Source organism: Callithrix jacchus, chromosome 12, assembly GCF_049354715.1.
Source record: "Callithrix jacchus isolate 240 chromosome 12, calJac240_pri, whole genome shotgun sequence".
Classification (NCBI taxonomy): domain Eukaryota; kingdom Metazoa; phylum Chordata; class Mammalia; order Primates; family Cebidae; genus Callithrix; species Callithrix jacchus.
This window is the reverse complement of record NC_133513.1, coordinates 51,139,432-51,152,786: the sequence shown is the minus strand read 5'-3', so window position 1 is coordinate 51,152,786 and position 13,355 is coordinate 51,139,432. Positions and strand designations below refer to the sequence as shown.

At 57.5% G+C, this 13,355-nt stretch overlaps 1 protein-coding gene across 11 annotated transcripts in view; it reads left to right on the top strand.

The window, feature by feature from the left end:
* Positions 1–522: 522 nt before the first annotated feature.
* The window catches only part of ZMIZ1 (zinc finger MIZ-type containing 1), a 241,271-nt gene continuing 228,438 nt past the window's right edge, over positions 523–13,355 (top strand). For all 11 annotated transcript variants that reach the window (XM_078345481.1, XM_035267860.3, XM_078345479.1 and 8 more), the window contains exon 1: positions 523–867. The gene's annotated coding sequence lies outside the window, so the exon portion shown is untranslated. The remainder of the gene's footprint in view (positions 868–13,355) is intronic.

Below are 13,355 nucleotides of genomic sequence, written 5' to 3'. Positions count from 1 at the left end.
CGCCAGCGCGAGGCAGGGGCTCTCGGGTGAGCCGGGTGATTTTGGCTTCCTACCCCAGGGTGGTCTCTACCTAGGCTCACATTTTTTACCCTCTCCAAACTTACTGGGGCTGGGGCCTGCAGGGGGGCGGGAGGGGGTCTGCAAGGGGCGTTAGGGAGTAGCGGAGGGAGTAGGACAAGGAGGGAAGTGAGTGGACGGGCGGCGTAGCGGAACTAGGAGCCCGGAGGAGAAAAGCTTGGAGAGCGCCGGGACCGAGGAACAGGGAGGAAAGTGAGGAAGACTAGGGAAAGGAAAGGCGAGGGAGAGAACGAGGAGAGGCGAAAAGGAAAGGGGAAAGAGAGCTCGCAGCGAGAGCGCAGAGCGCGAGCCAAGCCGAGTGGAGCAGAGTCGAGCCGAGCGCTGTTAGCGGCGGCGGCACAGCGCGGCGCGGCGCTGCGCTCCGCTCCGGTCTTATTCCGCACCGGCTTTTGCGGCCGGCCGGCGGCGCGGGGCCCTTTGGAAATAGAATAGCCAATGTAATCTGACACTTCAACTTGCTCGGCTCCGGGCGAGTTGATTCACTTACTCACCCCCTAACGCCGAGTTCCTTTTCACTGTCTGTGGACATTAAAAAAGCTAGCGGCGGCGGCGGCGGGCGCCGGGGAGAGCGAGCGGCCGGGCGGCAGGCGGGCGAGCAGCGATCGGGCGGCCGAACGAGCAGGCAACGCCGGCGCAGCGCGGTGACCCCAGCCCTAGCCGGCGCGGAGCGGGAGCAGGAGCCGAGCGGATCTCGGCGCCCTCACTGCGCTCCTCCCGGCCCGAGCCTGCCCTACCCGGCGGTGGCGTCGGCGCGTCCTCCAGCGGCGGCAGCGGCGCTCGCAGCGCCGGGTAAGTTTGGGGCCAGAGCCGGGCGCCCGCTAGCTCCGCAGCTACCTCTGGCTCCCGGCTGACTTGGGGCGCAAGCGTGGGGTGCTGGGTGCCTGGTGCTGGGGCTTTTCCCTTAAAGGGTCCCCCGGAGCTGGGCGACCGGCTGGCGGCGCGGGCTCAGCTCCGCTCCCCTTGGTGGCCGGGGGCGGAGGCCCAGCGGCCGGCGAGCTCCCGGCTGTGCGGAGCCGGCTTGGGCTGCGCGCGGGGGCCGGGTTTGTCGGGGTGTGCGGGGCGTAAGTGTGGTCGTGCGCGCGCGGACCGGGTGCCCGCCTCCTGCCGGCGCGCCTCCAGCCCTCGCTCTCTACACCCGGGAGCCGGGCAGGACCGGGAATCGGAGGAGGGAGGGAAGGACCGGGGAAGGACCGCCTCGGTCTCCTTCGCCTCCTCTGGGGAGATGCGAAGTTGGCGCCAGTGTGTGTGCAGTAACCGCCGGAGAAGGCGCCGGATTTCAGGGTGGCAAGGGGTGGTGGTGTTAAGTTGTGCGTCTGAATTTCCAGGGAAAACATACACTTTTGTAAATGGTAGGTGGGGGCGCGGTTAAGTTGTTTGTGTGGGAATTGCCCGGGGAAGGGCGGCGCGCGGTACGAACGAGGAACGCGGAGGGGTGTGTGTAAGGGCTTCTGCTAGGGCTTCGGAAGCCCGAGGGGCGCTCAGGCCAACGCCTGGACGGGGCTGCCCCGGCCAGGAGGGGAGCCCAGGGGGAAGATGTGCGTGTGTGTGCGCGCGCGCGCGTTGCAAATACGAAAGTAATTTCCCGGTGTTCTTTCTTCCTCTTAGTCTCCGGCGGCGGTGGCCCCGAGGGAGTGGGAGGCCGGCCGGGGCGGCGGTTGGGGGGCCAGGGCTGGAGCCGGGGTCTGGGGGGAGGCGGGCTCTGGAAGCTTGTTTCACATTCCTGGCGTCTGGGCTGGGAAAAAAACAGTGGGGAGCGCGGCCTCCGCGTCTAGGGCGCGGGCAGCGGGCGCGCGTCGCCCCCTCGCCGGGGACATCTGTCCAGGAAGCCGGCCGGGCGGGGAGAGGACGCGGTGCGGAGGGCAGGCTCCCCGCCCTGGAGCGGTGGGGGCGCGGGCGAGGAGCGGCCGCCTTCCCGGCCATTGTGCGCCAGCAGATTTTCACGGGAGACTGCCCCGGAGCCGCCGGAGAAGGCCGGGAGCCGGCCTCTGCCCGGGGTTTAAAAGACACTCCAGGAATGTAAACAACACGGGCGGGAGGGCGGGCGTACGGGAGCGCGCCAGGGCACCCAGCCGGGGCCCCCCACCCCTCCCCGGGGGACAGCCCGTCGGCACTGCCGCCTTGCCCTACCCCTCTACCTGCAGTAAACTTTTTCCTCCTCTGCCTTCCCTTCCCACCTCGCCCCTCCAGCAGGTCACTGAGCGAGAGCTCTCGGGTGGGCCAAGGGTGCTTGGTACCCTTGCCTGACCGGGGGAGGCCTGGCGACTGGGTCCCTGCTTCGGTGCCCGGAGCTCCCGTTGCGTCTGCCCGGGAGCCGCCAGCTTCCTGGGATGGCTGTGTCCGAGTAACTGGGGCTCTGAGCCTGCCCGCCTGCCTGCCTCCCTCCCTCCCTCCCGCTGCTCCTTCCCCCGCGCGCTCTCCCCCTTCTCCTCTCCCCCTGACTGCTTTTCCAATGCCCTGACATGAGGGAGGAAGATTTAACTTGGCAGCCCAAACAAATGTTCTCTCAGAGGTCCTCCAAGAAGCTGGCGGCTGGACTGGCGGGGTGAGGGCACGGCTCGGCCAGCCTTTCCCTCCTCTCTGCTCTGCCACGGACATTTGGAGCCCTCTGGGTGGACAGCCCAGGGCATGGGAGAGTAGGGCCCAGCCCCAGTGATTTAAAAGGGCAGCGGGCGACCGCCTGTGGAAGCCCCTGGCTCCGCGCCGGGTGCAGAGCCGCTCCGAGCTGCCTCCTGGTGCCAAGGGTTTTCTGAAGGATTTTCTTGAGCAACAGTTTGTCTCCCTGCTGCAACCTGGGAACCGGGCCTGGTAGACCAGAGGGTTAACCAGTGCCGACTCCTCCTCCCTGGTGGGTGTGAGGACAGGCTGGTTACACCGGGCAGGGCGGGAGGCCAGAGGCTGTTCCCAGAGGTGCCTGGGTTTGCTTATTATTGTTTTTGAAGGTGTAGATAAAGAGGCAGGCGCTGGGGCTGGAGAGCCGGGCAGCTTGGCGCTGGTGAATTCCAGCCTGCCTTCGCTGGCGCTGGTAGGGTCCCGGGAGTGTGAAGCTGCTGCTGAGCTATCGGGGAAGTTGAGATGAGAGAGCAGGCTGTTAGCCTTCTCCGTCCTGGCCGCTTTGTGAGGGGGTCCAGAGTGCGGAAATTCCCGGCCCCTCACTCACCAGCTTCTGGCCCCAGTGCAGAGGCAGGGTGGGTTTGTGAATACCCCGAGCCTTGGGCTGACCTTTCCCTCTTCAAGTCGAGGATGTTGAAACACCAGCATCAAACAAAAGACACATTGAAAGCCCTATCTGCTACAGAGCACGTGTGACTTGGGGGCCCAGGGACTGCATTTGGAGGGAGATGGTGTTTTCTTCCGAGCCTAATGATTTCGGTTGGGTTTTGTTTTCCCCCGAAGGACAGAAGCGGCTCCTTGTCCCAAATCACGAGGTTACGAAACGCTGTTTTCACATGTAAATCTCAAAAGTTTAGACTTCTGAGAGTTGGTGGCAGTGACTGGAGGTGGGGGGCGGGGGGAGGAGAAGGGAGCAGTAGGGAGTGGATTCGAGAGGTGGATGTGGCATTTTGGGTAGGGCTCACTGAGAAGATTGGGAATAAGAAATCACCGGTCTTATGAATAAATAGACTTGTCTATGCAGAAAAGGGTTGCCTTCATGGGGACAAAATGTACCTTTTCTCTCCTAAGGAAATGGGGGAGGAGGGTTCTTGTTTCTCTCACAGCCAGGAGCAAAATGAAGAAAGGTCCAGAGACTGCGGGATTTGGCGACTTAACTACAGTTTCTCACTCGCACGCGCACGCTCACTTCCCTAGCTAGAGTAAAACAACATTGTCTCCATCCCTGGCCCCTAAAGACATGCCTCCAACATAGGACAGGTGTCCACGGTTGACTCATTTCAGAAAATTGCAGGGGCGAGGACCCAACTGAGAAGAACTGCAAACTTCACTTTTTTTCCTGATGGGGGGAGGGGCGGAGGGATCAAGGAAGGAAGGCACTTTGAGGCCTGAGAGTTTTGTCACAAGAGTACCTGCATATAAAGCCACTGACCCCAAGGGTCCAATGAGTGGCCATGACCCTGGCCTCAGGGTGAGGCGTTGTAGGAAATTTGGGCACCAACTAGTTAATTTCCGGAAGCTTCTGTGGCCACTTGGTCATGGGACCAGGAAGCAGGGCCCTCGGGTCGTGGCTGGGTCCCCTACACTTCCATTCATAACTTTGCTACCCAGGGCCCTGGCCTGGCTCCTGTCGCTGCTGCCTGGTCTTTATGATGCTCCTTAGATTTTGCGTGGACAACAAAGGCAGGGCTGCCACAATTACCCACGACACCGCTGCAGCCTTGCTTGGCGACGGCTCTGACCTCTTAGCAGGACACAGTGCCCTCTGCCCATGCCCTGTGGAGAAGTGTTCTTTGTGCTTAAGAATCTCTCAGGATGGGGAGGCATCCACTCTCCTGGCTGTAAGCTCCATGGGATTCTGAGGTTGGGCCCTACCTTTCGTGAGGGTCTGAAGGGAGGTGGAGAAAAGCAGTCCTAGCCATAGGCTCTGGGGAGAGTCCAGACCCCATCATGACTAAGTGGGTTCCTGTTACCAGAGGAGATGGGGGAGAGGACTAAGGTGTCAGGAGGCTGTAGCTTTCTGTCTGTGTTGGGCCAGTAACTGTCCTGTGGTGGGCCTTAGTCTCCTGATCTGTAAAATGGGTCTGAGGGCAGAACTTGTCCCATCCCACTTGGTTGCTGGGAGAATGTGGCAGATGTGGGCATGAGTCCCCTAGGCATGTGTCCCTTGAAGGCCTGGGAGGCTCTGGGTACAGAAAGGGTAGGACACAGAGGGATTGGATTGGAGGTGCTAGAAGCATTTTCCAGAAGCTGCTCTCATCCAGACTTACTTATGTGGCAGCTGCTTGTCCAGCCTTGGCTTGCATGCCCCCCAGGACAGTGTACTCATTACCTCCTGGAAGCCTGTGCTTTCAGTGGGCAGTTGTGCATGTTAGCGTGTTCTGCTGCATGCCTTCTGCAAATCCACTCCTCCTGACCCCACTCTGGTTTTGAGATGCTGGGGTCCCTCCAGACCATAGACTCGTTCTTTCCTGAATGATCATCGGTTCAAGACTGTTACCTAGGCAGGTCCCTAGGTAGGGGGACATGTTCAAATGGCTGCTTCTAGCCCTTATTAGGAATGACCTGTTGTGGGGGTAAGAGTCTGCCTAGGGGGAATCCCCCTGTCATCTCCCCTTGTGTGCCAGGTTTGCCTCTGGGCACTTTCCTTGGAGCATGGTATGAGAAGGAAGGGGGTGCATGATGAGGGGTGGGGTTGGCTTAGGGGCCACGCATGGATGCCACAGGTGTTGACTGTGGATGAAGATAATGTCCTGGGAGAGACCAGAACTGTGGAAGGCAGTTCTTGTTCCTCAGGAGCCCACAGTCCAGTGCCGGAAGGAAGATCAGTCCAAATAAATAATTAACCACTACCAGCTGGCTGCCTGCCACGGGGCACGTGATGACAGTAATAACCACAGCCCTCTCCTCTGTATGGTTCTTGGTGGATTTAGAAGCTTTGTCCATCTTTGTTTAACCCCAATAACAACAGTGTAAGCTAGTTACTACTTGGAATTATCCCCATTTAACAGAGCAGAAAAACAAGGTTCGGAGAGGTCCAACAACTTGTGGCAAAGTTAGACTCAACCTCAGGCCTTATAGATGGCAACGCCTTGCGTTGCCTCCTTTCCAGTCCACCGAGTGAGCACTCCGACCAGGCTGGGACATGGTGCAGAGTCAGTATAGGCTCCAGAAATGGGGGCTGGGGGAATGAGGTGAAGGAGGAGCCATTCCCAGGAAGGGTCACAGATGGGCCTCACCTGTCTTCCCCCTCCCATATGGAAGCACATGGTCCATGCCCCCAGCAGCTGTGTCCCCTTCTTTTGGCACAGTGTATTACAGCCAGAGCTTGCTCTGAACCACAAATCCTGCCTTGGCTGCCTGGGGCACACAGGTCTATGCATGGGGCTTTGTGCCCTTCTCTGGCCCTGAAGCAGGAGGCAGAGGTGTTTCCAGCCCCCAGTCCCTGTGAGGCCCAGTACACTTCTTTGGGTTGCTATGGTTTCTGTATTTCCTCTTTGGGCTGAGTCAGTCCCCAGGCTATATGTGACGCCCACTCTGTGGGAGACCTTGGGTTCCTTCTGACCCTTGCAGCCTGCACCCCTGGGTCTGGTTTTGGGAACTCAGCTGAGTGCCACGCTAGGACAAGGCTGTAGCTGGTGGGGTTCAGGCCAGGGAGCAGCCGAGCAGGCTGAGCTGGCACCTCCCCAGGAAGCTTGGCCCAGCCTGGCACACCTGTGCAGGTAATGACTGTGGCTTGGGAGGGCCCTGGGCCTGTCAGGCCCAGCCACCGGAGTTACTGCAGGATTGTGCTGGGGGAGGCTGGGGTGTCTGAGCTAATTAGATTTCCTAGATTTCAATGCTCCCCTAATCCTGTTAGCCCAGCTGTAATTGTAACCACTTCAAGGTTTCGGCTGTGGCAGGCTGTTGAGGACAGACGGTATGAGGACTCTGCTCTGCCCCAGCGCCACCCCTAGACAGCCGGCTGGGGGCCTTGGGACTGCCTTCTTAGGTCTCCAGGGTGGGGGCCTGAGTGATGGTGGGTGTCGTGTTTTCCTATAGAATCTCAGCATCGTGGACTGTCAGAGTAGACACAGCCCTTTGAAATCACCCAGCTCAAACCTTTCACTGTACAGATGGGGAAACCGAGGCCCACAGAGGGACAGAGACTGACTCAGGACCTTGATGGCTGGTAGTGGTGGGGCATCAGAGACTAGTGGTCTGACTTTGGGATATTTGTCCATAGGGACTTCAGGGAAAGTCTGTAATTTCCAGGAACTAGTGAGCCTTCCAGAGACTTCTGCCCCTAGGGATGGGGGCTTGGGGGCTCCATTTGTCCCCAAGCCTGCTCCCCAGTTGGCAGTTACCTGTCTTGTACTCCCCTAGCTCTGTCTGTATGCACACCTGCACATGTATGCACACATTGGCCCTGCTGGCCAGGGCCTCTGCCAGGGCTCAGGCTGCCTGGCCCGGGACCTGGAGACCTGAGAACTCTCTCCCTCCTCCCCCACCAGTCTTGCCTAGACACTTGCTCTCCTGGAGCCTCCAGTTCAGTGCAGATCAGGAAATGGCCAAGCTGTTCGATGGGTGAGGGTGTTCAATACATACACTGTAACTTCCCCAGCTCTTCCTTCCAAAGTTCTGTTTTCCATGTCTGGCTTAAATGGAGATCTGTCTTCTCTCCCTGCAACCCATTCTGACTTCCCAATCCCCAGGGTATGGCTGGCAGGGAGGATGGGGATGGTGTGCCCTGGAGCTTCCCACTTAGGTCCTGTGCTGCTGTCCTCTTAGCTGTGAAGCTTCCGGGAGAGATCTAGAAACCCCTTCCACCCTGAACCTCTCTGGCTCTGGGTTTTGAACCGCCAAGCTTGTCGCATAAAATTAGGGAGGACTCATTGGGTTACCTGGTCTGGCCTTTCCTAGCCCAGGAAACTGAACCACAGAAAGAAACGTTTGGTCTCATCCAGGGTCAGCAGCCATGGGTGACTGAGCTGGGCCTGGAACCGCGTCTCCGCCAGCCCATTAGCTCATGAAACATGTATTGAGTGTGTGCTCTTGGCCCTGTGCAGCCCCCTTAGCCGCTCTTGAGCTCATTAATAAATGCTCTTCGGCTCTGACTCGAGAGGCCCAGCTGAACTGTGGGGGGTGGGGTTCACTTCTGAGTGCTTAGAGTGAGGAAGAAGAATGGGAAGTTTTCAGTGGCACTCCCATACCCTCTGCAACCAGAGGAGCATGGAACACTCCTGGGCTGGCATTAGAGCCCCTGCCCAGCAGCATGTGTCTTTACAGGGTGATTGCATTGTGAATTTGAGAGAAGTAAAACATGGCCAGGCACAGTGGCTCATGCCTGTAACCCCTGCACTTTGGGAGGTTGAGGCCGGTGGATCACGGGGTCAGGTGTTCAAGACCAGCTTGGCCAACACGGTGAAACCCTGTCTCTATTAAAAATACAAAAATTAGCCGGGCATGATTGCACGCACCTGTAATCCCAGCTACTCAGGAGGCTGAGGGACGAGAATCGCTTGAACCTGCGAGGGAGAGGTTGCAGCGTGCCGAGATTGCACCACTGCACTCCAGCCTGGGTGACAGAGCAAGACTCCATCTGAAAAACAACAACAGCAACAAAAATATGTAAAACAGATACCTTCCAGGGAGGGTACAAGATTTCTCATCTGCCAGGACCTGTTTAAGCCAAGAGGATAGTGGCTTCCCATACCTCCCCTCTCCCCCACACCCAACCCTCCAAGAACTGACCTTTGTCCTTTGCTGAGCGAATGGCCAACTGGCTTGGTCCTGCCTGCACTTCCTCTGTGTGTAGGGAAGCAGGGAGGTGGCCTTCTCACTCCGCCCTAGGAGTCACCTGAGAGTCACCTTTGTCAGCCCAGGTGAGCACACTAGGAAGAGCCAGCTGGGATCAGGACAAGGGAGGAGATGCCAGGTGCCTGGACCTTGCCCTGTCCACAGGGCTCCCACCCAGACTCCCACCCCTACTCCCTGGTGGACCTTGACCGCAGCTGGAAGTGCAGGGCACAGCTCTAACCATTCAGCGACCTAGCCGAGGATTGGCAGGGCACAGAGACCTCTGGGAAGAGTCCTGAAACCCTTTCCTGGTGTGTGCAGGTGGGAAGGGCCCTTACAGGGTCTCTGTCCAACCCTCTTATTTTCCAGGTGGGGAAACCCAAAGCCCAGAGATGTGGTGGGGTTGACTGCGGGTCATACCGCGGGGTGTCTCACTGAGAGTAGGGGCTCTGTGGTCTGGGTGAGGAGGGGTGGGGTTTTCCATCCATGTCTTGCTTTGGTGTGTGGCTGTCGTTTACATCATTAAAACAGCTTGCTGAAGTTCTGCCACAAATATAATAGCCAGCATTTATTGGGCAACTAATGTGTTTCATGCCCTTCTCAGACTGCCTGGGTTAGGCTCTCAGCTCCACTCTTCGTGAGCTCAGTAACTTTGGGCAAATAATGTTTAACTTCTCTGACTTCGGTCTCCACATCTGTAAAACAGGCTAACTAACAGTGTAATAATAACTAACATACTATCTTCCCCGTAAGTTGAGAAGATGGACTATGCCAAGTTCCTGGTGTGCAGTAAGTGCTCAGGAAAAGGTAGCCCTCGTCTTTGTCACCACCAGTGTTCCAATCGCTTTACCTCTGATTTACAGATGAGAGGATGAAGTTGATTGCCCAGGTCATGTGTCGCCTGGGGCCCACACATAACAGCCTGCTGGCATCCAGGCTTCCTGATCTCCAACGCCCTGCCATTTTCCACACTTGTGTAACACAAAGGTCTGGCCCATCTTCTCTGAGAGGCCTCCAGTCATAACCCAAGTACATTTTAATTCAACCTACCAGGGCAGCCTGTTCCCCTTGGAGAGGTGTTCGAGAGGCAGGTATTGCATCTGGGCTCCTGCCTGAGAAGCTTTTTTTGTGGGAAACTGAGGCTGATAACAATACCTCCCTTTTGGACTCTTCCCATGTGAAGGGAAGGAGGCCACAGAGGGACTGGGCTTGTCAACTGTACATGGTCATGCAGAATTGCCGTGAATGATAACTGGGACTTCTGGCCAGTCACTCGCCCCTGTGAGCCTCAGTTTCCTCATCTGAAGACCATGAGCTGAATCAACATCATCACTTTCCGAAGTGGCTTCTCAGGACCACCAGTCCCCAAAAGCAAAAGGGAGGGCAGCAGAACACCCCTGCCCTCCAGGAATTGTCAAACTTATTTGCCTGGAGGAGATGCCTCACCCAGCCTTTACCCAGCCTAGAAACACCACCCCCCACCCCCCCCACCCCCGCAACCTTTTCTTTTTTTTTAGTGCAGTGGTGCAATCTCAGCTCATGGCAGCCTCCACCCCCTGGACTCAGGTGATTATCCCACCTCAGCCTCCCCGAGTAACTGGGACCTCAGGCATGCGCACCGTGCCTGGCTAATTTTTTTTTTCCATATGGGTTTTCACCATGTTGCCCAGGCTGGTCTCGGACTGCTGGGCTCAAGCGATCCACCTGCCTCTGCCTCCCATAGTGCTGGGATGACAGGTGTGAGGACCATGCCCAGCCCCACCCTTTTAAAATGCCAAATAACTACGGAGAAGACCAGTAGAGCATTTTGGGAAATACCACCTAAACAGTCCCTTCCAGCTCAGCATTGCGGCTCTGTCCAGCGGATGGATTACCTGCTGAAGAACCACCTTTCCAGGGGACTCTTTCACAGACGGGAAGAGGGACAGTGTCTGCACAGGCAGGAGTCCTCCCCTCAGCCTGCTTCCTTGGCATTTCCACCTCATTTTGCCCCACCCTCCAGGCTCCACATGTCTTACCACTTTTGCTGGCCTCCTTGTCTTTCCTTCTTTTGTTACCAGACCACAAATCTGTTTGTGGTTGGGCAGTCCTGAAAGCAAGGCCAACTGGGCAGAGGGGTGGGGCCTCTGCCATGTCCCTAGAGGAAGGCTCCAGAGGTTTGTTGGCTGTCAGAACTAGAAGGGCTTTGTTTCACCTGTGGGGGCTGTGAACCCCCAGAACCTATGGGCAAGGCTTTGCGAATGTGCACTCTACTGGAGAGGTGGTCTGAAGCCTTATTTCAGATCCTTAAGTCCATGTGGACACCTGGAAACAGTGTCAGAACTACGGCCTTTGGATCACGAGGTCAGGAGTTCGAGAGCAGCCTGGTCAGCATGGTGAAACCCCATCTCTACTAAAAATACAAGAAGTTAGATGCGCGTGGCAGTGTGTGCCTGTAATCCCAGCTAGTCGGGAGGCTGAATCAAGAGAATCACTTGAACCCAGGGAGGTGGAGGTTGCATTGAGCGGAGATCGCACCACTGCACTCCAGCAAGAGAGCAGTGAGACTCTGTCTCAAAACAAAAAAACAACAGCCTTAATCCAAGGCTCTGCAGTCCCTGGTCCTTGAATGGAGTGGAACTGTCATGCTGCCTTTCTTGCCCTCCTTCCATTCTATCTCAGTTATGTGACCCCCTGCTTCTAATTCAGCTTGACATTTTCCTGGCAAGGAATCTGTGGCCAAGGGATGTAAAGGGACTTGACCAAGGCCACAAGGTCTGGTACTGGGGCTGGGTGTGGGGGGGCCCAGGGGATGATGAGTGAGTGGTAGGCAGGTGTGGCCTCCTGCAGCAGCTGACTTCACTGTGAAGCCATCCCATCTTGTCCTCTGTGAGACCTCCCTGGGATGTTGGGATTCAGTGTCCCAGAAGGAACTGGCGCTGGGGTGAAGGAAGTCCCCGCCCAGTCCGTCTTCTAGGAAGGCTGGGCAGGACTGGTTTAGGAGTGGCCTCCTCTGGGTCAGGAGGCCAGCTTCAGCTCTGCAGGCTGCATCGTGTGGGTCCCGCCCAGGTTCGTGGTTCCTCTTCGGGGGATGTGGGAACACTGGCACTTACGTTGAGGGGCACACGATGTCTTCAGAATGCCTGGCTGGTGTAAGCTGGTCAGGAGCCCTTAGTGGGGCTGTCGTGCTGTTGGTAGGGAGAGGCAGCCTGGGGCCTCCAGAGAGCCGTGGGCTCAAGCTGGGTCCCATGCGGGCAGGAGCACTCTGTAATTGTTCATGAGTCACTCTGCCTCCCTGCTCACAGTCCTCATGTCCCTGCCTTCCTGGGACCCTGAGAAGTGAGCTTTGTTGTGGTTGGGAGCAAGTGAAGGGATTCCTTGGTCATCCGCCTCTCTGCCCTGTGTGCTGGCACACCCGAGCCCCACCACCTCCCTGAGCCTCAGATCCTGGGAGAAGAGCAGAAAGCTTGGACATGACTTTTTTTTTTTTTGAGACCGAGTCTCTCTTTGTCACCCAGGCTGGAAGTTCAGTGACGCAATCCCGGCTCACTGCAGCCTCCGGCTCCCAGATTCAAGCAATTCTCCTGCCTGAGCCTCCTGAGTGGCTGGGATTACAGGCACGCGCCACCACACCATGCTAAGTTTTGTATTTTTAGTAGAGACAGGGTTTTGCCATTTTGGCTAGGCTGGCCTTGAACGCCTGACCTCAGGTGATCCGCCTGTCTTGACCTCCCAAAGTGCTGGGACTATAGGCGTGAGCCACTGTGCCCGGCCCCAGGTGTGATTTCTTGTTTGGTGTTTGGCGTCAGTTTATGTCCTGCAAAAGGATGGCCTTCTGATTCCTCCCACCCTGCCTGGGTTGACACCTGCATTTCTGCCTGTGCTTCATCTGCAGGGCTGACCCCGTCAGGCAGAAGGAGTGGATCTGCATAGGGGTTGGAATCCTCATGGGCCTCGGAAGTGTCTGGCTTTCTGCCTTGTGGATGGTCTCCCTCCTAGCCAGCTCCCCAGAGGGGCCTGGGCAGCTCTGCTCCACTTGAAGGCTCTGGGTGCTCCTATTTCTGGTATTCCTGGCACCTTTGATTCCCAAGACCACTAGGGACCTTGGCAACCACCTCATCTGATGCCTGTCGCACAGATGACTTATGCCCCATCTGCAGCATCCCCACAGAGCACCTTCCCAGGAGGGCTTGCATGCCTCCATGGACAGGCTGCTCCCTGCATCCCCAGCAGCTCCTTCCGTCTAGAAAGTTCCACATCGTATGGAGCATGGAAGGAAACTTCTCCTCTAGTTCTCTTCTCAGGACCTTGCAGAATGTGGTGAATTCAGTTCTCAGGAAGTCTCTTCTATTTTCTACCTCAGAGATTGTATCCTCCTCAGAGACTTCTCTCTAGGCTGAATCTAAGGCTGGAGCAGGGAGAGTGGGCTTCCTGGAGGAGGTAGCCTTCTTATATCCCCTGGGCCTTATTATCTCTGCTTCTGGTAAGAGCCTGGGCAGCTTGGAGACCTCAGGCCTGACCTGGAAATAGCCTAGCCCAGGTCATAAGGCATGGCAGTAAGCTGGGGAGGCCACAACAGTGGCTCACTTGGGCCCTAGGGGAAGAAAGCGGTCTGGCTTCTGCTTGTCAAGTAGGGTCAGACATTCCAGGAGGCTGAGAAGGCAGTCTGTCTTCCCAGCGTCTCCCAGCATGCTCGCCTGCCACTGCAGCCGGAGCCCCCTCGCTGGAGGTAGTCAGGGGCTGTGAGTAGTGCTTCCTCCCCTGCCGGTCACCACCTGGCTCCTCACTGAGCTCCCCTCTGCCTGGCCCTGCCCCCTGTCACTTAGGTGCATCTTGCCTGCGTGTCTGCAGGCCCCTGCGACCTGGGATCTGTGCAGAACTTCTGGCCTCATCCTAACAGTATCACTGGT